Genomic DNA, 23,725 nt, shown 5'->3' on the forward strand with positions numbered 1-23,725 from the left:
TACTCATTAATACTATTAAGAGTAAAGATTAACTTCACAGTTATTCACCTTGGTTAGGGGAAAGTCTCTACCTTAGAATGTTGCCTAAGTAGGGAAGGCCCTAGAGCAGGAGGAGAACATTGAACACTGGCAAAGGGGAGTAACAAAAGGAGACAGAGGGAGCTAGGGAGTGGGTGAAAAGGAAAAGACACAAACATCAGCAGAAGGTGGATTTTTTGATGACATTTGCTGTATTTAGGATACCCTTCTTCTTTTCTCTTATTATGAAACCTGTAAAGAAATCATAACCCTGAGCACAGGGCCATGAATCATGGACTCAGGGACCTGAGGCTAGGCTACGGAAGAGCCAAGATAAAATTTTCTCTGTTAACTGGGCCCTTATTACTGTGGTTCATTCATGCCCAACTCTTCATGGCCCCATTTGGAGTTTTCTTGGCAAGATATTGAAATGGTTTGCCATTACCTTCTTCAACTCATTTTACAGATCAGAAAACAGACAAACAGGGTGAAGAGACTTGCCCAGGGTTACACAGAGAGTAAGTGTTCATGGCCAGATCTGAAACCATGAAGATGAATTTTCCTTACTCTTGGTGCACTCTCTACAATGCCACCCAGCCAGGTCCTAGGCCAGATATAGGAAAACCTGAAAACAAGACAGGTGGGAAGGACATGAGAAAGTATAACATGTCAGGCTAGGGCCATAAGGAAGGAGAGCCAATTTCAAGGGACATTTCAGCTGCTTTAAGCAACTAGAAGAATGATTCATGGTCCTGTGTGATCACAGAGAAGTAACTGAACTTCAGTTTTGTCATCTGTAAAAAGAGAAGGTTGAACTAGATGACCTCCCAGGTTCCTTCCAGAGATCTTTACTTAGGTCCCTTCTTTGTTTGCTGAGGATCAACTGAAGAGACATGTTGCTCTTGAATTATTATTCTACCTCTGTGAGAAGATATTTACTAAGGAAGAAGGTTTTAAAGGAGCATCAACCTAGAAATAAGATTTTAGAACTGGAAAAGACTTTAGAGGCACCCTCATCTAACACCTTCATTTCAGAGATGGAAAAACCTGAAACTCAAGAGGCCCTAGAGAAGGGAAATGAAGGGGAGGCATTATGAAATGATAAGAATACTGGATTTGCAATTGATGGAATTTAAAATTCTGGCTCTTCCACTGAGTGCCTTATGCCCTTAGAAAAGTCACTTTCTCTTTCTGTTCTCATTTTCCTTTTCAGTAAAATTCTACAGATTCTATTGGAGTTAATTCAGGGGAAAGAGTACTGGATCTAGTATCTGAGGACCTGGATACAAATGTCAACTCTACCATTTAGCTGGGGTCAGTGACCTAATCTTTTGAAACCTCAGTTTCCAACCTTTAAAATGTAGAAGTAGATTACTTACTTCTAAAGTCTTTTGACTTAAATCTATGATCTTTGATTAGATGACCTCTGAGAGCTTCTCAGATCTATGGTCCTACAACTCACCCATGGTTACAAAAGTGGTAAGGGACAGGGTCCAGACTCAACATCAGGCTTCCTGATTCCAATTCAGAGCTCATCCCTTTCATCACAGCTGCTGAGTTCAAAGTTAGAGAAAAGAGATATTTTCTTCACATCCTTAAGAAGAATCCATCTAAAATATTCACCTATCCCACTTCTGATGGGGAAGAGAGAAAGGAAAAGGCAGTAGAAGTCAACCTTCATATTTTTCCATAATTACAGAACCACATCACACATTGTTATTCCCTAACTATGAAAAGATATGTAGGATGAGGAGGAGAAAATTCAGTGAGGAGATAGGAAAGAAGGTAGAAGAATGGAATATAAATCAAGAAACTTTGAGAATGAAAATACAACACGTAACTTTGATTAAGTAAGGGTTGATGAGAGAGAAATATAGTATTCACGTCAGACTTGATGGTTTTCTTAGTCATTAATGTTTCACTTTTTCTTTCTTACTAGTAAAGGTTCAAGAAAAGAAGAGTAAATCAAAAATATCAATAATTATACAAAAAGGCTTAACATAATATATAAAAAGGCTTAATATCAATAATCTTATGAAAAGGTTTAATGAAGGAAATAGGGAAGAAAGGGTTCTAAAAGCTGGACAGTATGTTGCAGCTGATACTGGATGTTTCAAAGCCAGCTTTCCTCAGCTGTATGAAAATGAGATCTTTTTGAAGGGCAGATTCTGCTAATGCAGGTCAACACTGTGTAGAGTAAAATGGTTTTCCAGCTATCACTGTAACTTAACCATTTCACCAATTACAAGGTCTTGATCATGACAAGGCCTGCTTCTGGCCTTCCCTTTAGTAAATAGAATTAACATGTGAACATGACCTAGGGATATTAAATTGCTTAGCGTGTGCCTGGAGTTTTGTTTATTTTTATCTTTTTTCAGAAATTCCATTTCATTGTGTTGTGAACACAGTAAAATGTCCTCATTCAGTTTCATCAAGTAAAAACTCTTCGCTGTAGTAGCTGTGAAATTACCATGTTCAAATTAATTGTAATTTTGGTTTTCAAATGTTTGTTTTACCCTGACCTACGTGCTCAAACTGGTTGAATCACGAAAGCTTTCAACTCAAAGACGAATTCATAAACCTAGAGGTGATGGATGGCCTTTTCAGTAGGATAAACAAACCTACAACAGATGAGCCCCTTGCTTCAAAAACAAAACTGGTTATAGAATGTCAGATTGGCTTCAAGGAAAAATTGCCCCTCTATCAGCCAGGATAGGACAATCAGTTTAACACTTGAAAAAAAAGTAGGATCCAAATCCAAACTGGATAAATTGATTTGGCTGAACTAACAGCCAGCCATTATCAAAGAGTGAAAAACAAGTCACTCAGTTACTTCTATTAGATTTATTTTGGTTAAAGGCAGAAATCAACAGGCATAATTTTTTTTAAACATTAAAACATCCTAAGGCATTAACTTTTTTTTTTTTACTATTTCAAACTCTAGCCCTACAACATTTTATTTTGTTTGTGAATTGAGCAAATTTCCATTCCCTTTACATTAATGCTCTCTGTATTGATTGTGTGCTTGACAGACAAGTATCAATTGACATCAGCTAACAGCAGATTTCTTTCTTTAAGGATAAAATTCAGCTGGATTGCCCATTAGAGGAGGTTATGTGTTTGAGGATATAGTCTCAACAATTGTATTATAAAGGTCAATATTTCCCTATTTTGATTTACCTCATTTTGTATCAACTTACCCTTAATTTTACCTCTTCTTTATAGTTCAGGTATTATTACAGTTTAACAAGTGTTATGGTTAAGATGCATTGATTGTTTGAAGAATTCTTTTATATGTGCTTGTTTGTTGTAATAAACCTCAAAGCACCATTGAATAATGAACAAATACAAGATTATTGATGGAAGCCCTTAAAGAAGCAGGTTTCAGGATCCCACGCCCATTGGATCAGTTAATAATAACAAATCATATTCAAAGAGTTTAAAAAGCATTAAGCGTTTTACAAAGTGAATTTGATCTTCATAGAAACCCTGTAAGTTGGTGCTTTTACTTTTCTCATTTTATCAATGAACAAATAAAGGTTCAGAGAGTTCATGTGGTTATTTAGGTTCATGTAGCTTGTTAGTGTTAATTCATCAACCAATCAAATGACAAGCATATATTAAGGACTTCCTAGGTATCTAACACTGTGGAAAGGTGTTAGGGATACAGAGACAAAGATGGAACAGCACCTACCCTCAAGGACACTTAAATGGAATCTAAGACAACATGTACATAAACATACACACCTACCTACATGCAGGGAAGTTTTGAGAGGGAATAGTTTAGCTTCTGGAGAGGGATCAGGAAAAGGTTCAAGTAGAAAGTAGGATTTGAAGTAATTCTTGAGGGAAAACAGGTGGAGGTACAATCTAGGTATAAGGGACACCCAACAACATGAGACAGAGAAAGAAGGTCTTTTTATGTGAAATAGGGAAAGATAGGAAAGATTCAGTTTGTTAAGAGATGTAAATGCCAGAAAAGTTTATTTTTGGTTCTAGTAGAAACTGAGTCCACTGGAGTTTACTAAGTGGTGGAAGATGGCGCAGGAAGCAAGGGGGGATGAAAGGATCAGACCAGATCACTTTGGCATCTTGTGGAGGATGGATTCCAGTGGGAAGAGGTCTGAGGAAGCAAGATCAAATAAAACACCATTATAGACACCCAGGTCTTAACTAGACAGGTGGCTATGTTGCTAAAAAAGTCTCAGGTTGTATTGGAGCCCAGGTCTTTATGACTCCAGGACACCTAGTAGCTAGACTTAGGAAGACCTGGATGCAAATCTAATCTTAGATACTTACAAGCTCCGTGACCATGGACAAATCATTTAAACTTGTTTGCCTCAGTTTCCTCATCTGTAAGATGATCTGGAGAAGAAAATGGCAAACCACTCCAGTATCTTGGCCAAGAAAAGCCCAAATGGGGTCACAAAGAGTCAGACATGACTGGAACTACTAAATTTCATGCTTCCAAGTCCAGAACTCTATTTATTGTGCCATGCTATATACAGAAATGTTTGGTTTCCTATATTGGGAAAAAAAGCAGATCATACAAGCCTGATGCTTTAGCTGGATGACATAATTATAACAACCTAGACAAGGCTGAAATGTTCAACTATTATGTTGCTTCTAATTCTTTTTCTTGTAAGAGAAGACTACTTTTAGATTATAAAAGACAGAACAAAACTATCTAATAGCAAATTGTTACTCTAGATAAGCAGGCAGATAGTAAGATAATATTCAGCTGACTATATTTTCAAATCATCGGGACCAGATGAACGGCATCCCAAGACACTGAAATGGTAAATGTGATTGCTGAGACATCTGCCCATAGGGAAGTTTAAAAGACTACAGAAAAAAGGAGATGCTGAAGGACTGAGGAAGGAGAAACATCATCCTTATTTTCAAAAGGGGTCCTGGTGACTTGAAAACATAGGGTAACTAAATGTTATCTTACTGTAACTCCTTGTTTTTGCTATTTTCTTAGCCTTGAAGCTAAGAAAGTTACAGGTTTAGACACAGAGAGCCCTGCATGCCCTACAAATACTCCAATAAAGCTCTAAAAATCCACCAGAAAGAACAATGATACGCAAAAAAAGGGCTATTAACTTCTCTATCCAGTCCTAGATCCCACAAGAATATTGCCTGAACAATTTTCAGAGGAAGAAATTAAAGCTATCTATAATCATATGAAAAAATGCTCTAAATCACTATTGGTTAGAGAGATGCAAATCAAAACAACTCTGAGGTACCACATCACACCTATAAGATTGGCAAACATGACAGAACAAGAAAATGATAAATGCTGGAGAGGATGTGGAAGAGTTGGAACACTAATTCATTGTTGGTGGAGCTGTGAGCGCATCCAACCATTCTGGAGAGCAATTTGGAACTATGCCCAAAGGGCTACAAAAATGTGCATACCCTTTGACCCAGCAATATCGCTACTAGGACTATATCCCCAAGAGACCATAAAAATGGGAAAGGGTCCCACATGTACAAAAATATTTATAGCAGCACTCTATGTAGTTGCCAAAAACTGGAAGTCAAGGGGATGTCCATCAATTGGGGAATGGCAGAATAAATTATGGTATATGAATGTAATGGAGTACTATTGTGCCATAAGAAATGATGAACAAGAAGACTTCAGAGAGGCCTGGAAGGACTTATATGACCTGATGCTGAGTGAAAGGAGCAGAACCAGGAGAACTTTATGCACAGCAACAACCACAGTGTGTGAGAGTTTTTTCTGGTAGACTTAGATTTTTGTAATAACACAAGAACTTCTGAAAAAAAAAAAATCCCAATGGTGGACCTCAAGGCAAAAAGCCTTCCACACTCAGAGAGAGAAATATGGAAGTCACTCACATAATGTAGCAGATCATGTTTGTGTATGTGTATCTGTTTGTGTATCATGTTCTGATTTGTTATACGGATTCTTTCATTTATCTTAGTCTGACTACATAGCATGACGATAGTGAAAATATACTCAATAGGAAAGTATATGTAGAATCTATACAGAATTGTATGCAGTCGTGGGGAGGGAGGGAGGTAGTGGGGGGTGGGTGGGGAGGGATAAAATCGCAATTGTATGGCAGTGATTGTTAAACATTAAAAAAAATGAAAAAATTAATATAAAAAAAAAACAAAAAAAAAAAAAAAAAAAAGAATATTGCCTGAAAGCCATGAAGGCTAAGCTGACACAGGCCAGTCTAGGCTAAAAATAGCATGCAAGTGCTTCAGGGCCACAAACAGTACACAAGGCCCAGGCAACCCAAACTCAAACTAGTACCCATGAAATCTCAAGAAACAGCAGGAGATAGGGGTAGAAACACCCCCAAGCATCACACTGCTAAGGTGACCACTCAAGCTACAGAACAAAAAAAGGAGACTTGAGAACTTGAGATCATATGTGAGACCTAGAGGGCTATATGTGGCCTCAGGGCCACAAGTTCCCCACCCCTGTGACTGAAACCAAGCTCAAAAGCAGCTAATGCAAAAGCCACAAGATGAAATGACCAGGGCAGCAAAGCATCTGACATCTGGCAGGAGGCTTGCTACCAATGCAAACAACAGAATCTCAGCAGGACCCATCAGGGTCATAGCGAAGGAAACAGCCAACTCCAATTTCAGAATTGTAAGAAGATAAAGCGATAAAGAAAAGGCTGAGACCTATGAAGACTTATATGAACTGATACGGTGAAGTGAGCAAAACCAAGTGAACAATGTATAAAATAACAGCATTATGTAAACAAACAACTTTAAAATACTTAAGAATGCTGACCAGTTCAGTATGCTGACCAGTTCAGTAGCCAGTCTTGATTCTAGAAGACTGCTGATGAATTACACTGCCCACCTCCTGACAAAGGTATGACAGATTCAAGATGCAGAATGAGATATACACTTTCAAAATATGTTTTTCTTCATCATGCACATTTTTATGAGGGTGTTGTTTATTTTTTTATTTCCCTTAAAATTAGAAAGGATGGGAGTTGAAGAAAATGAATACCACTTAACTGCAAGACAAAGACAAAAAAAAATTAATCCATGCTAAAAAGAAATAAAAATGAGAGGCCAGAGTCAAAACTTAAGACAAGTTACCAGAAGATTGGAATTCTTGCAGAGTTGGGACTAATCTTAGCCTCTACATCTAAGACCAGGTAGGGCTTGCCCATATTCTCCAAGAGTTCAGGAGGTGGCAGGGTTTGTTTCAGACACAGTACCAACTCAGCTACTAAAAATGGGGGTATAAGTAAAACATAAGAAAACATCAAACATAATGAAGAAATATTATAGACTGAGAAAAGTCCAAGAGCTGAACCCAGAAAAGAAACTGGATAATAAGCCTTAGAAAAGCTTCAGAGAAAATGATATCTTGGGCAAAAGGACTATGTACATGAATTTCTGGAAGAAATAAGTAGGAGATACAAATTGTTATTCTAAATAAAATGAGATCAATGCAGTAACAAATGGGGAAGAGAATTAATATCTTTGAAATGAAAGTAGCAATTTTTACTCATAAAATGGACTCCTGAAAATTAGAATGAACTATGTAAAAAGAAATTACTCAGGAAGAAAGAAATATTTGAATTAAATTTAAAAAATAAGAAATAAGAAACTTTGTTTTATATTATCAGAAACAAATGACCAGGGAAAAAAGGTATAAAAGAAAATCAAAGAATCATCAGGCTATCCAAAAATCATAACCCCAATAATAAAAGGTTTAGGTATCACATATTAAGAAATCATAAATAAAACAACCGATCTATTAATATCCAGAGAGCAGAAATAAAAAGAGAAAAAAAGTCATTCATCACTTTTTAAAAAGAAATCCCAAAATTAAACCCACCAGGAAAATTAGAGCAATATGTAGAACTTTTAGTTAAAAGAAAAATACTACAAGTAGCCGGGAAAAAAAGCCGGGGTCCCACAGTCCTGGCAGATACCACCATAAAAGGGAGGAGACAATAGAAAATGGTATTCCCAAAGGCAAAACACAAGCTCTTGTAACTTATCCTGAAAAAGAATCTAATCTTTTTTTTTTTCAAAAATTGTTTTCTTCTATAAGGCTCATGGTTTTGACCGCTTCACTCTAGTTCACAAAAGTGTTTCCAAATTTCTATGAATCCATTCTTTCAGTTATTTCTTAAGGGGCAATATTATTCTATCACATTCATCTATCATAATTTGTTAGCCAAGCATAAAAACTTTAGTTTCTAATGATCTATTTTTATAAATTTATTGTAAACTTAAAAAAACACAATAAAAGAAAAAGAAATATATTATAAACTTAAGTATTAAATAAATTTAAATATTAAAATAAATTTAAAATAAGAAAAAAACATTGCCATGTGCACAACAGAACATAAAATAGGATTTAAAATATCAGCAATATTTTCATTTCAAGAAAGGCTGTATAATAAATACCACACTGAGTGGTTCATCTTTTCTTTACTTCTATCTAAGTTTTCTTTTGTTCTCTGTTGTGCACTTTTTGCTTTGTTCTTTTTTCCTCCTTCCTTCTCCACCCCTGATCCTAAGAAGGCTATAAGGCTACTATTAAACATGAATAATATGTATGTCTGTGTGTGTGTGTATATATGTAGATGCACATATATATACATATACACATACATACATTACACATACATACATACATATGGAAAAGACCAGACTGTATGGAATATTTGAAATGCAAACATAGAAGGCAAGAAAAATCTAGAAAAATAAAATCATTTGTACACTTTGAAGGGCTATATGAAGTGCTTACATTCCAAAAAGAAGAGAAGAAACCAGGTTTCCTTAGAAGTCCAAAGTCTTCAAGAGTCATAGAAAGAGTTAAATAAGACAAACAGAGTATCTGGGGATAGTTATGTTTTGTTTTGATGATATTAAGAGAAGAAAAGAGATTAGGGAATATGCTAAGGAAGAAAAAGGAGAAATTGAAGTACCAGGGAAAATAATTACACAAACATCAGGGAGGTTGTAGGCACAACCAGCGCCATACGAACCTCACCTTCATCTGAACTGGAAAAAGGAATACTGACCCACAAACATACACATACATGCAGAAAATTTAGTGTAATAATATATCAAACTCAATGGGGAAATTTTATCAGAGACATGAATAGGAGAGAGAAGTTTTTAAGAGCAAGGGTAGGATTAATGAAAGATGAGTCATAGTCCAAACAAAAGTCAACATCAGAAAGTAGATTACAAAGGGGAGATTAAAAGAAAACAAATAATAAGAACCTAGGATTAGGGTTGGGCAGAGAAGAAGGGAGGGGACAGTAAAGCAGAAGCAGATGGCTTCAAGTACGGTTAAAAAATTTTAAGCAAACTGCTCTTTCATCACCTTTTTCTTCTCAAAAAGGTACAGAGGGAGAGGATGAGTTAAAAAGAAATACAATAGAAGAAGATGAAAGAAAAGACACAATAACCATAATCATGAACCTGGAATAGGATGGACTTATCTATAAAATGGAAGAAGATAGCAAAGTGAATGAGAATGCAGATTCCTTACAATATTTTGTTTGTAATAAACACACTTAAAGATCCACATGATGTTAAAAATAAGGGACTAGAGCAGAATCTATTATGCTTCATGTGAATTCAAAAAAGCACAGGTAACAATCATGATCTCAAACAAGGCAAACACAAAAATAACATGATTAAAAGAAATAAACAAGGAAACTATGCTGTGCCTAAAAGCATCATAGTTATTGAATCAATATTAATTTAGCAGATATACTTTTCTGAAGAAAAAGACATTCAAGACTTGAATACTTCAATGTTTCCCCTTTAGAACTAGCAAAAAATAAAACAAACAAGAAAAGTTTAAAATTTTAGAAAATTAAGATATTATAGATCTCTGTCAATTATTGAAGGAAATCAAAAGGAGCATATATATTTCTCAGCACTATCACCTTGATGAAAATTGACCTTATGTTGAGACATAAAACATTCATAAAGGCACAAATACTAAGACAATTATTTACCAATCACAATGCAATAAAAATTATATTCAGTAAATGGTCTTTTAAGAAAGAATTTAAAATCCTGATAAGCATAGAACCAATGAGTATCATTGACACAAGACTGGTTCCATAAACACCAAAATATTTATAGCAGCACTTTTTTTTATGGGACAAAAAATTGAAAATATAGTATATGCCCATTTAGAGAGCAGATTAACAAATTGTAGTACATGACTGTAATAGAATATTATTATAAGAAATTATGAAGAAAGAAAAGCATTACACTTTACATGAATCAATGCAATTTGAAATAAACCTCCAAGAAAACAATATACACAATAGAAATGAAAATAGCTATAGTTATCAAAAACAAAAGTTATAAAATTATAATGATCAAATGCAGCCTCAAAAAATATTAGAAGTCACTAGCCCTTCCCTTTCTTTTCCTAAGTGAGAGTGAATGGATATTTCCAATGTCAGACTTGTTCTTATTTTTTAATTAGAAATTTTTTTCTCTTTAACTTAAAAAAATTTGTTATGAGGGACGCATCCCTGGGAAAGGATGCAAGGTGGAGTAAATGTAGGTAATAGAAAATTGGTCAATAAGAGCTGTTTTTTTTAAAGAAACAATTTTGTTCAATTATATTCCAACAAATCTGATAACAGATAAAATGAATAAACTTTTTTAAAAAGTATAAAATATATAGATTAACAGAACAAGAAATATTCTATCCTAAACTGTATCCAACACCAAGAGCCCTTGCATGTAAAGGGATCTTTCTAATAAGCTCATGTGTAAAACAAGAATGTTCATTATTTCCAATTTTATACTATATTATATAATGCTAGCAATGCCAATAAGACAAGAAAAACAAAATGAGTTAATAAACATAGGAAAAAGTGAAAGAAGGCTACCATTTTGCAGATGATATGGGGAGAACTTTAAAGAATCCACTAAAATCACTGAAAAAATAACCAGCAAAGTAGTTAAGATATAAAACAAATTCACATATATCATCAGCATTTCTGTAGATGATCAACATAACTCATGAGGATGAGAAAAAATAAATCTTATTCAAAATGACTATAAAAAGTATAAAATATTTGGAAGTCTATTACAAACATACATGTGAAGTATATAAATAGAACTAGGAAGCTACAAAAACAGAGACCTAAATAATTAAAGACATATTAGTTGCTGATCGCTATAACAGCACTATAAAAGCAATATAACAAAAATTAGAATGTCTAAATTAATTAATTTATTTAGTAAAATACCAATCAAACTACTAAAGAATTACTTTATAAAACTAGAAATAAGAATAACATAATTCATCTGGAAGAAAGAAAGGTCCAAAAATATCTAGAGAAATAATGGGAAAAAAGTGAGAAGGCACCAGATCTCCAACTAAACTACAAAGCAATAAACATTAAGAGTATTTAGTGCTGATTTAAAAAAAAAATCCAGTGAGACGTATTCAGCATACGAGATACAGAAGAAAACAATGTAGTAGGAAATCTCTAAACTCTAAATACTCAGGTAAGGATATGACACTCAAATAAAACCACTTGGAAACCAGTAAAGCAGTCTGGACAAAATAATAATAATGGTGGTGATGATGATGATGATGATGATGATGATGATGATGATGATGATGATAAAGATAATGATAACAATTTCAGGCCAGCATCTCTCATCCTATACTACTATGTGTCAAATGAATACGTGACTTGGAAATAAAAAGGTTACACCATAAACAAATTAAAGGAACAGGGAAGGAAATACCTTTTGCAGAAGAATACATGACCGACTAAGGGATAAATAAGATTACAGAAGATAAAAATAGATATTTTGATTATATAAAATTAACAAGTTTTTACACAAACAAAAATATTGCAGTTGTAAATAGGGACAGATTAAAGATTAGAAAGAAAAGGCATGATTGAAGAAAGAAACTGTTAGAAAAAAAATGCAGGGAAGAGAGCCAATGATCTATACAGAGTGTTGGTTAGTGTTGGCAAAGAGATGTGCCAATTCTGTCGGAGACCGGAGCAAAGAAGTAAGGAATTATGGTTAATGAAGATGGGTTGGGTATACAATAGGAAAAAAGACAGTAATCATTAATGGCCCAATGTCAACTTTGAAGGAATGTTTTAGGAATCTCTTCTTGGTCCTTTACTATTTAATATGTATAGCAATGACTTACATAATGGCATATAGATAGTATGCTTATGGAATTTGTAAATGACACAAAATAGCAAGAGATACCTAATACACTGGATGACAGGCAAAATTCAAAAAAGATCTTCTTAGACTAGGACATGAGATTTAATATAATGAGATGAAATTTAACGAAGGAAATAAGAATAGGATAACTTCTTGTATTCATACCATAACATCTGTCTGCCTCAGTTTCCTGTTCTTAAAATGGAGGTAATAATAGCACCTACCTTCCACAGTTGTGGTAATGTGTGTAAAGTGCTTTGCTAACTTTAAATCACTGGCTAGTATATGAGAACCAGTTGAAATAACGGGGTTGCTTAGCTTAAAGAAGAGAAGACTTAGGAAGAGAATGACATATCTCCAATCAGGATTAAAGATGGAACCTCTGGGTAAAGACCTACAATGAAGAAGACAGCCCCATCTCTGGAAGTAGCCTATTCCAGTCTGGGATAATTCTAACTGCCTACAATTTTTTGCCACACATCAAACCTAAAATTGCCTTTTTGTAATTTCTCCCCATTACTCCTGGTTCTTCCCTCCATATCCAAAAGTATAAAGTCTAATTCCTCTTCCACTTTACAATGCTTCAAATTCTTGAACGTGCTTATCATGCCCCACCAACTTCCTCCCCTCTCCCCACTTCATTCTTCCTCTTTTCCAGGCTAAATATCACAAGTTTCTTCAATCCAAACTCATATGATGTGAACTCAAGGTCTTTCATTATACTGGTTGCCCTCCCAGTAATCAATATCTTTCTAAAACTGAGATGTTCAAAGCTAGATGCAGCCAACCATATGAGGCTAATGAGGACCAATGACAGAGGGATTTTGAGTTCCTTAATTCTGGAACCTATATCACTCTTAATGGAGCCTAAGATTATATTACCTTTTTCAGTTACCATCTCACACTACTGACTCAAGTGGACTATAGAGTTCGCTTTAACCCCTAGATATTTTTTTCAGTTCTAAATATGTTTCTTGGAATTTCATGTTTGTGAATATGATTTTTTTTTGTACCCAATTCAATTATTATTGAATTTTATCTTGCTTGATTCAGCCCAGTGTTCCTGCCTGTCAAGACATTGTTAGATCCTGACTCTTTTACCACAAGATCTTAATAAGATATTTTATGCCACTTCTCTAGTGAGGGTCATGAAAAGAAGGGATAAAATAGCCAAAATCAAAAATTAAATCAGTGTAATAATTAGAGTGATGATCAACAGATTATGAATGAGAAGTTGGGAAGCAGGAAACTATTTGAGGAGGCACTTTCCATCAGGAAGCCAAAGTTTCAGCAGTGGGTCAGGCAATAAATGAAATTTGGGGGCTCTCCCTCAAAAAAAAGGAGAAATAGAAGGTAACTTATGATCAACAATGCCAGAGAAAGCATAGCAAAATCCCTGGGACATGGGAACCCATCCTTGATCCCAGGTATCCAGGTCCAAAGGCACTTATCCAGTTCGTTATCTCATGTCTCCCTTAGCTCTGAATATCCCTGTTTCCAACATCAGCAACTCACTGAAATCATCCTGTTTGTTTCCCCCCTTCGGGGAAGACTGTATTAGGCAGGTATCCTAATAAAGAGCTATGGAGACACTTGAGTTTATGATGCCTGAATGCTTATGTAACCAGGCTTCTAATCTGATATCACTAACCTACTGAAACAGAAATAATGTGCTTTTTCCACATAGCTGACAGATGAAATATTGTGCTTGTGCCATAGCAAATGCTTTGCCTAGAACTATAGGTATTTGCTGCTTTGATGTGCAACATGGCTTGTTCATTTACCTAAACACTGGTGTTCATTTTGCATGCCTCTGTTTAATAAGAAAGCCCGCTGCAAACCATGTGCATCTTGTTAAATCAGCTGCAACAGGAAAGATTTAGTGTACAAACATAATTTAGTACTTTGCTACATATTCCTATTTCCGTTTTACAAGGTATTGAATAGACAGAACTGGTGTAAACATGAAGGAAATAGAACATGTGATAAGGAGTCATGTTTTCTTATTATTGATTTTTCTAATCAAAGGCCATGTCTGGGGGTCAACTAGAAAACAGACCAGCTTGGACTGGGATTGTGGGGTGCCTTTTGAAGAGCCTTTAGGTGGGAGCAAGAGAAGGATCAGTAAGATGTGTTTATCTACAAGCTCTCCAAAGGCTACAGGAGACACAGACCAAAATCTTCATCACAGGATTATGGAACCTAGCACTGGGAAAGACCTTAGAAATTCTAGTTCAATCCCCTCATTTTACAGGGAGTGCCACTGGAGCTCAAAGGAATCAAATGATTTTCTCACAACCGCACAGCTAGAAAGTGAAAGAGCTGGGATCTTGAAGTATGGTCAGAATTGTCCTGTTCTCACTTTAAAAACATGAGAACTTGAATAAAATCAAGATAGTCATATAGATATGCATACATATGTAGACATTATATATAATTACATTATACAGTATGTTATATATCATATATCATGAGTATAGGTACACATTTCTATATTAATGTAATATTCATATAAAATGTTACATATGGAGTCTCAGAGTGTGAACTCACACCAGTAAATGATCTTTTTCACAAAATGCCCAATACATTGTCATCCACCCTTGGCTTGAAGCCCCCAACAAGTGAGAGAAAGCTCACAATCTCCTGACTGACCCCATTCTACTTGTGAGTAGTTGAACTGATAAGAAATTTCCAAGCACACATCAACCCAAAATCTGCCTCCACTGTAGCTTCCACTCATTAATCCTAGCTCTGCCCTCTGGGCTCACGAAGAAAAACTTCTGTTCTCCTTCTAAATGATATCCCTTCAAACACTTGAACAAAGCTATCATGATCCCCAACCCCTTTTCTGCAAATCTTTTCAGGATCAACATCCAAGTTCCTTCAAGGACTCCTGACATGGCATGAATTCAAGATCCTTCACAATCTTGGTTACCACTCTCTGAACATTATCCAACAAATGTTCTTCCTAAAGCAGAACTCCCAGAATTCAGCATTCCATTCCTCCAGATATGGTCTGAATAGGACAGTGAATAGCAGAAACATCACTTCTCTGAGGCTTCACATTGTGACGTTCAGTCATTGAGAGTGCATTAGCCTCCTTGGCTAGCACATCATACTCAGTCAGATTAAGTTTGTAATTCCCTAACATTCCTGGTTTTTCTTCTTGTTATTGTTTTGTCAAAGTAAGTTGCTGTTTATATATGCCTCCCTAATCTTGTATTTGTATTCCTTCATTCTCTATAGAAAGACAGGTAGATAGATATTACTATCAAGATAGTCAAATATAAACATATCAAATATAAGCATATATCATTATATTACATATTATATTATATATTATATTATATTATTTTATATTACATATGCATGCATTTTATATAATATATAATTATGCATTATGTATGGCATATTATGCATATATGTATACATTTATATACTTACGGTTATATTATACATGATATATATACATATAAGTATATGTGTGTATATTTTTACATATATAGATATAGATAAGACTATGCTGATATCATTATCAGTATATATCTATCTATTGCCATAAAAATTCTCTATTCCTATAAAAATTCACTTTATTATAAGTGTTCCAGTGTTACAGATGTCAAAATCTTTTTGAATGTTAGATTCATCATCCGACATGTTAGCTATCCCTTCCAGCTCTGGGGTATCTGCAAATTTGATAGCCATGCCACTTATGTCTTCATTGAAGTCATTAATAAAAGTGTTAAAACAGCAAAAAACTGAGCACATAATCCCCTGAGGTATTCTTTCCAAGTTGCCATCAAATCATTAATTATCATTCTCTGGGTGCTTTGAGGCTTACAAAGTGTTTTCCTTATTAAGAACTGTTAGCCCATTAGATGATAGGCTTTAGAGCCTGCAGGGAAGGTAGACATCATCTATCCAGTTTAACCACTTCATTCTATAGTTGAGGAAACTGAGGCAAGAGAGTTTAAATTGCTAACTTAAGGTCACAAAATAAGAAGTGGAAGCATGGCATTTGAAATTAAGGTCTTCTGAATCCAAATCTAATGTTCTGTGTGTGTGTGTGTGTGTGTGTGTGTGTGTTTTGGGGTGGAAGGGGTCAGGATCTCTAATTCTAACAGAGTTTGGAGTTCCTGGTGAAGAAACTGCTTCCACTAATGTACAACAATTGTTCCAGAGACACTAAGAGATTAAGCAACTTTCTGAGACACAGAGTAGTTTGCATCGGAGAGTGAATGTGTACCTATATCTTCCTGATTCAGAAGACCCTTCATATGTGACCACAGGCTGCTCCCCTTGCATGTTACTCAGGGATTGAATTCCTGAGAGCTCTCAATTCTATTCATCTGCTGCCAAGGCACCACTCACAAAGGAATAAAACAACGGTGTGCCTTCCTGCTATAATTCACATAAAATATTAGAAAACTTCATCATGAGTACTATAGGCATATAAAATTTGGATATAAAAGGATATACAAAATAGCTATATTTAACACATTATATTTATGTATGTGTATACACACACACACACACACACACACACATATCCCCTATTAAGGCTCCATTCAGGATTGCTCTCTTTAGGAAGTACCCTATGCCCCATGTGCAAGGCACTCAGCTAGGTCCTGCAGATGCAACGAGATAAGCCAAATAGTCCAGGACCTCAAGGAACTTCAGGTACTTAGCAGAGATTAATACTATTGCAATCCTACAAAGAAAAAATATTTCTTAAGAATGTTGCAAATCTACCATTACAAAACTGACTTACATTTCACATGGCAAAAAGACAATAAGGTAATAACTAACACTCCTTCGGACTTTCTGTAATCTACATAGAATCCCCATTAGTATTAGCCGAGAATCCTCTTTCCAAACGGGGAAATGATGGGACAATATTTAAGTTGCCATACATTTGGGCACTCCTTCCACTCTTATGAAGGAGATTATCTAGCATATATCAATATCTGCTAGTCATGGCTGGCAAAGTTGTGAAATAGGGCAAAGTTCTTGTTTTGCATCCTGACCTTCCCAGATTTCAACAGGTTGCTCCTTCCTTTGACCCATCACACATTCTGAATTCTCGAGATGCTTCCTTTCTGGCCTTCATTAGACAGTACCCAAACTAGTATTGCTGGCATACCATTTCCTCTAGACCCAGTTCTCAGCTAGTTGCCATAGCTGAGAAGTGATCTAAATGAAACCTTTATTGGCATACAAATGACTGACAATAGTTTAATGTCACTTTTCCCAGAGATATTTACATTTGAATGAGGGATGTTTGAAGAGAGGAAAGGCTCTTCCCCAAAGAATCAGTCCCTAGACATAGTAAAGCTTTAGGCAGCATGATGCGCCAGAAGAGATATAACACACTCAGCCAAGTCGGGAGCCCTACACAGCCATCCTGCATAGATCATACCTGACAAACAATTCCTTTTAAAACATATCTGGCAAGTGCTCATCCAATCTTTGCTTGAAGACCTCCAATAAGTAGGAATCCAGTGTCCTGAGATAGCCCAGTCCATTTTAGGAATATGCAAATTTCTAGGAAGTTCTTCCTTACATCAAGCCTAAATTTGTATCTGCAGCTTCTGCCTTGTGTTTTTAGTCCTGCCCTCAGAAGTCAAAAGTACAAGTATAATTCCTTTTCTAGGTGACAGTTCTTCAAACACTTGAAGATAGCTATAATCACGTTTAATATCATTAACGTGCTTAGCATAATGCCCAGCACATACTAGGTTCTTTATTCCTTTCCTTTCCACCATCATGTCACCATCTAAGCCTTCTCTTCTCCCAGTGGAATAATACAATTCCTTCAAGCCACTGTGATCAGGCATGAATTTGGGGTTTTCATTATCCTTAGAATGCTCTCTGCTTTCTCTATCTTGCAAAATCATTTCTTAAAATCTGATGCTGGGGGGAGGGAGAAAGAGAGTCTTCCCAGCATCCTTCAAATTATTTTAGATAGGTAGCTATTTCTCCATTATGGTTGACAACCCTCATCATTAAAAGTTCCTTCCTAGACCTGACTTAGTTATTCCATCTACAATTTAAAGTAGTGCTCTACTTAGTGAGAAGAGAAAAAGAATAGCTGGCCATTTTCTCCCATGAAAGAGCTCTTAATGGATATGAAGACATTATTGTGGGGAAAGGAAGCTTTCACACAGCCTCTAATACTCTCCAAGTGAAATATTTACCCACTAGACTATCCACTGTAGAGTTTGCAGAACAATCCAAATGTGTAAAGCCAATATTCTTTCAAATTAACTTTTACCACATGTTAATTGTTTCTACCACTGGACTAATTATCTGGTAGTAATTACATAAGGAAGATTATACAATCCACATTATGGAAGGTGTTTCCAAAAGAGAAAACACAGAGAGCAAATTCCAGGTTTTAAAATAAGATTAGAAAGTATTTTATTTGTGCCAAATTAGGTATGTTCAGTCAGCTTAGAAACATAGTATATGAATATACTATCTAAATTGATGTTTTTCTTAAAATATATTGATTTTCTTATATCCTTGAGTTTTGATTTCTGCCAGGTATTAACACTGGGTCTCACCTCATCAAATAAATTCAATGCAGCAAATATGCATTAATTTCCTATTATGTGTAAGGCACTAGAGAGGAAGAAAGGAAGGAAGGAAGGAAGGAAGGAAGGAAGGAAGGAAGGAAGGAAGGAAGGAAGGAAGGAAGGAAAGAAGGAAGGAAAGAAGGAAGGAAGGTAAAAAACAAATGAGAGAAGGAGGAAGAAAAATTGGCCCTGTTCTCAGGGAGATTTTACTGGATAGGAGGCACTGGGGAAGAACACAAAATATGCACAGATATGAACTACAAAGTATACATTAAAGAATACAAAATCATTCCCAGATATCATGAGTGATATAATATCAATGAAAAAAGATCCCAGTACTTAGGTTCGAAAAGAGAACTTTTTCAGACCCTTCTAGTCCCAGTTAAAGGTAGAGACAATCTCATGTATTAAATGATGCTGAGGAACCCCAAAACATCCATGAGTTTAATGCACCCACTAGCACTGTTGCTGCCATGATCACCTCCCTTGTGATGACTAGCATGCATATTGTTGCATTTCCTAGGTGGTAGTACTACTAATCCATAGCTAACACCATGCTTCTGTCAAAATGTGTAGTGTGAGATGTGCTAACCTTTTACTGCAATGATCAATAACAATCTCTTAGGAAAAACTATAATCTCTTCCTATGATCATAAATGGCTCTTATACTAATATATATACATAATTATCATAGGCGTTCCCCCCCTTCTCTGTCTCCATCTCTCTCTCTCTCTCTCTCTCTCTCTCTCTCTCTCTCTCTCTCTCTCTCTCTTTCTCTCTCTCTCCCCCCCCCCCCCAGTCTTATGACACTTCTCACAAGTGTCTTTTTTGTTGGCCTGTGTCTGGAATGATTATCCTACAGAGTGATTACATTGTGCTTGTTCTGAACACCGAACAAACTACCACCAATCAAAAAGCACCCTCAGATTATCTAAAGCTCCAAGACATGAAATTCTGTTTCTTGTGTTTCTTCCCACTGATTTAGCATCAATTATGTCTTGTCACTAACCTCATAGTTATTTGATTTTTAAAAAATTTGATATCAAGTAACCATAGGCTAACAATGATTTTTCCCCAGATAAGACTTACTTAAGTTTACATCCTGAAATCAAGTGAATGTAGAATAGGTGAAGGTAGCTTTGTTTTTCTTTCCCTTTTCCCCTCCCACCATTGCTTTCTGTATCTTACTCCTCCCATAATCTTCATTTAATAGTAGGGATAATAACTAATAAATCAAATATTTAGATTTAGATTTGGAAGAATAGTTAAAATTAATTCCCCCCCAGAGGATTTACTTTTATAATTGTGGTAGCTTTTTAAGTTAATACTAAAATCAGTTTGCATTTCCTAAGTATAAACCAGCTGGATAAGGAGGCATGCTACAAGACAAGATGCTAGTGTGGGGTTAAAGTTAGCTTTGTTTAATCTTCAATTCAGAGACTTCCTCTATGTTTAATTGACAGCAGATCCTCAAAAGGTACTTTTTATAATAACACAACTTATTCCAAGGGTTGTTGGTTTCCTTCTTTCCTGAATATTGATAACAACAATGAAAAGAGTCCTGTAAATCACAAGTTTTCTAATTGTTCTTCCCTGTTGCCCCTTCAGTCTTTCACCATGACATACCTGTCATCGCGTTCTTGTTTAGGGTATGAGATGGCGAAGGCATGTTTACTCAGTATTATAAGACATCAAGATTCAGTATACCTGAGGCTTGGAGTTACATTGCTTATTTAAATCATGGTTGACAACTTGCCTTGCCTTTGTCTTTCTGCACTGACCTAAGAATTTAGAGAACTTATTCTAAGATATTATCTACCTCATACTTTTCTTCTCTTTAGAGGAGCAGTAGGGTTTTTTTGGCATCCCACAGTCTAAATCATTATACAGCGTTCTATTAATGTTGCTTCTGCTTGATTATTAGTGGAGAGGAAAAGAGCCTGAGATAGTATGAAGAGAATACATCAGAGAATGGGAAGTGTTCCCAGTCTTGATAAAAATACATGAATTCAAAGGGAAGTGTCCAGGAATTTATGAAGGGGAAGGGGATAGACAGATTTTGCTTTTCAAAGTAACATGTTTATAGGGAGATGTGCTGTTCATTCCTTCTTGATTCTTAAATTCCTATTTATATTCCCCAAATGAAACTATCCACATGGCACAAGTTTCAGTCATGGTGAAAAACCAAGTAACCATGTTACAGGAGAAGATAATGCGTGAAATGTACTCCAAGCCACATCACATTATAAGTAAGCAACTGAATCCTGACAGGAGTGAACAATGATGCTGCTTAAGAGTCTGGTGCCAAGAGACGGGGATCTTGTGTGCAGTGAAGGAAATAAATCAGATCTTAGGCAAGTTTGTTTAGCTATTCTGTCAGACACTGGGGTGGGATGGTAGACCCAACAGAAGGCCAGCACTGTCATCCTGCTGTGGTCCTTGAATGATTGCATTAAATTGAGCTAATAAAATAAATTTGCAATTCAAGTATGGCTAGAGGGAGGCTTTCCAGATGTCCATAGCATATCTGGCATTTTGTGCATTATTTTGACTACCAAAATGATTCTCATTCCGTGTCAATGATGGTTTTTGTCTATGATATTCAAAGAACACATGTGGTGCCAGATTATGGAGGACAGCAGGATCAGGAGGTCAGGTAGGATGTTGGCAACTGAGAAACAGAGAGCATATGAAACAACTGTCTAGACAGTCAAAAAAGTTGGGACTGTTAGTAAGTGAAATAACTAATACATAAATACCTAAAGGCAGAAAAGTTTGGGATCACTTTAGTCTAAGCCACAAGAAGTTCTAGTTGTAGGAACAGACTGAGGTAAGCAGTCACATAGGTACGAAAGCTAAAAGCAAATAGAATCTAAGAAGGGGACAGTGGAGGCTATCTGATCCAATTAAAACCTGAAATGGAATCCTACCTTCAACATACTTGACACAGAGTTAGCTAGTCTTTGTTTGAAGGCCTCCAGCTGAAAACTAATACTTCCCAAGGCAGCCCATTCAATCAATCAAGAGTATTTTTAAACACCTACTATGTGCCAGACACTGAGGATACAAGTACAGAGAACTAACAATCTCTGTTCACACTGAGTTTAAATTCGAACAGAGAAGACAAAAATACAAATAAAAAAAAAATTTCAGTTGTGGTTCAGTTGTGTCTGACTCTTTATGACTCCATTAAGGGTTTTCTTGACAAAGATACTGGAGTGGTTTGCCATTTCCTTCTCCAGATCATTTTATGGATGAGGAAACTGAGGCAAACAGGGTAAAGTGATTTGCCCAGGGTCACACAGCTAGTAAGTGTCAGATATCAGATGTGAACTCAGGGAGATGAGTGTCCCTTACTTCAAGCCCAGTACTCTATCCACTGGGTTGCCTAGCACAATTAGAAAGTGAATAAATATACAAAGTAGTTAAATACAAGGTGGTTTGGGAAGGAGGGCATTAGCAATTGGGGAGATCAGAAAAGTCTTCACAAGAAAAATAGTCTTTCAGCTATATCTTAAAGAAAAGAAGGGATTCTATGATGCAGAAGCAAAGAGGGAATGTCTCCATCCATGTAGAATGTAAATTGCAAAAGCAGAGATGGAGATAGAGTGTCATGTGGATACAACTGAGAGACCAGTTGGGCTGAATCATAGAGTGTAAGACATTTGGTGAAATTTTTGTTTTGTTTGTCTATTTTTCTTAATTTAGATATCTTCTTTCTAATTTCACCCATTGTTCCTGGTTTTACTCTCCAGGACCAAGCAGAAGAATTTAATTCCTCTCCCACGTATCAACCCTTTAAATATCTAAAGACTATAATCACATCCTTCCTAAGTCCTCACTATTTGAAGCTAAATCCTTTCTCCCCTAGGACCTCTGTGAATCCTCTACAGCCTATCAATGTGTATTTGGAACTGTGGCACCCAGAAATTAATACAATATTAAAAGTGCTATCTGAGCAGGACATAATGTAGGATGGTGTCCAACTCTGGAGGTAGCCAAAGTTAGCATTAATTTTTTTTGGTTACTATGCCACACAGATAGGGATTGAAGCCTCCCAGTATCTCTAGATCTTTTCCAGATGATCATCTCTTAAGTCATGCTTCCATTTTGTGCAGAAAAGCAATATGGCATAAAGAATTTTGTACATAACTTCAAGTCATAAAATCTTAAGTTCAAATATCTCCTTTGACATTTATAAGCTTTAAGACCATTGACAAAGCACATAACATCTCTAAACCCTGTCTTCTTATGTGTAAAATGAGTATCATGACATCCTTAGCATCTCATAAGATGGTCAAACAGTTTAAATCAGATAATGTATTTAAAGCACTCACCAAATGTTAAAGCATTCTATGTCAGATATTTTTATTCACATACTTATGAAGCTATTTTTTAATCTGAGAATAAAACTACATTTATCCTGAATATATTTCTTCTTTATTAGAGTGTCCAATATTTTCCCCCAGCATCACATAGGAGTGATTTTCACAAAAGAAAGCTTAATAAAGTTAGCTGGATGAGTATAGAGGAAATCAAATACTTGGTATCACAGATAAGAAAAGTGTTTGATCACTTTATTATTTATGCTGCAGCTACCTTTACATCCATTACAATGTGGGGAAAACCAAAACTTAGTGGCAATGGCCTAAGAACTTGCTAATAATGTTTACCATACATCGATGTTAGAAAGGCAACCAAACCCAAGGTTAAGATGCAAACAGAGGAAATACCCCCAAACCATGATCCAGTAGGCAATAAGGGGCAGTCTGTCTTTAGGGAGCTGTTAGGGCATGGGGTTAAAATTGCCAACTGTACAATTTAAGAACTCTTTTTTTCGTATTATCACCGCACTCTTTCTCTCCTTGTAGTTTAGAATATTAAAAGCAATCAGTTAAGCTGGAGTTGAAATGGATGCCAAGGGAAAT

The sequence above is a fragment of the Notamacropus eugenii genome, chromosome 1 (genome assembly GCF_028372415.1).
Source record: "Notamacropus eugenii isolate mMacEug1 chromosome 1, mMacEug1.pri_v2, whole genome shotgun sequence".
Lineage (NCBI taxonomy): Eukaryota > Metazoa > Chordata > Mammalia > Diprotodontia > Macropodidae > Notamacropus > Notamacropus eugenii.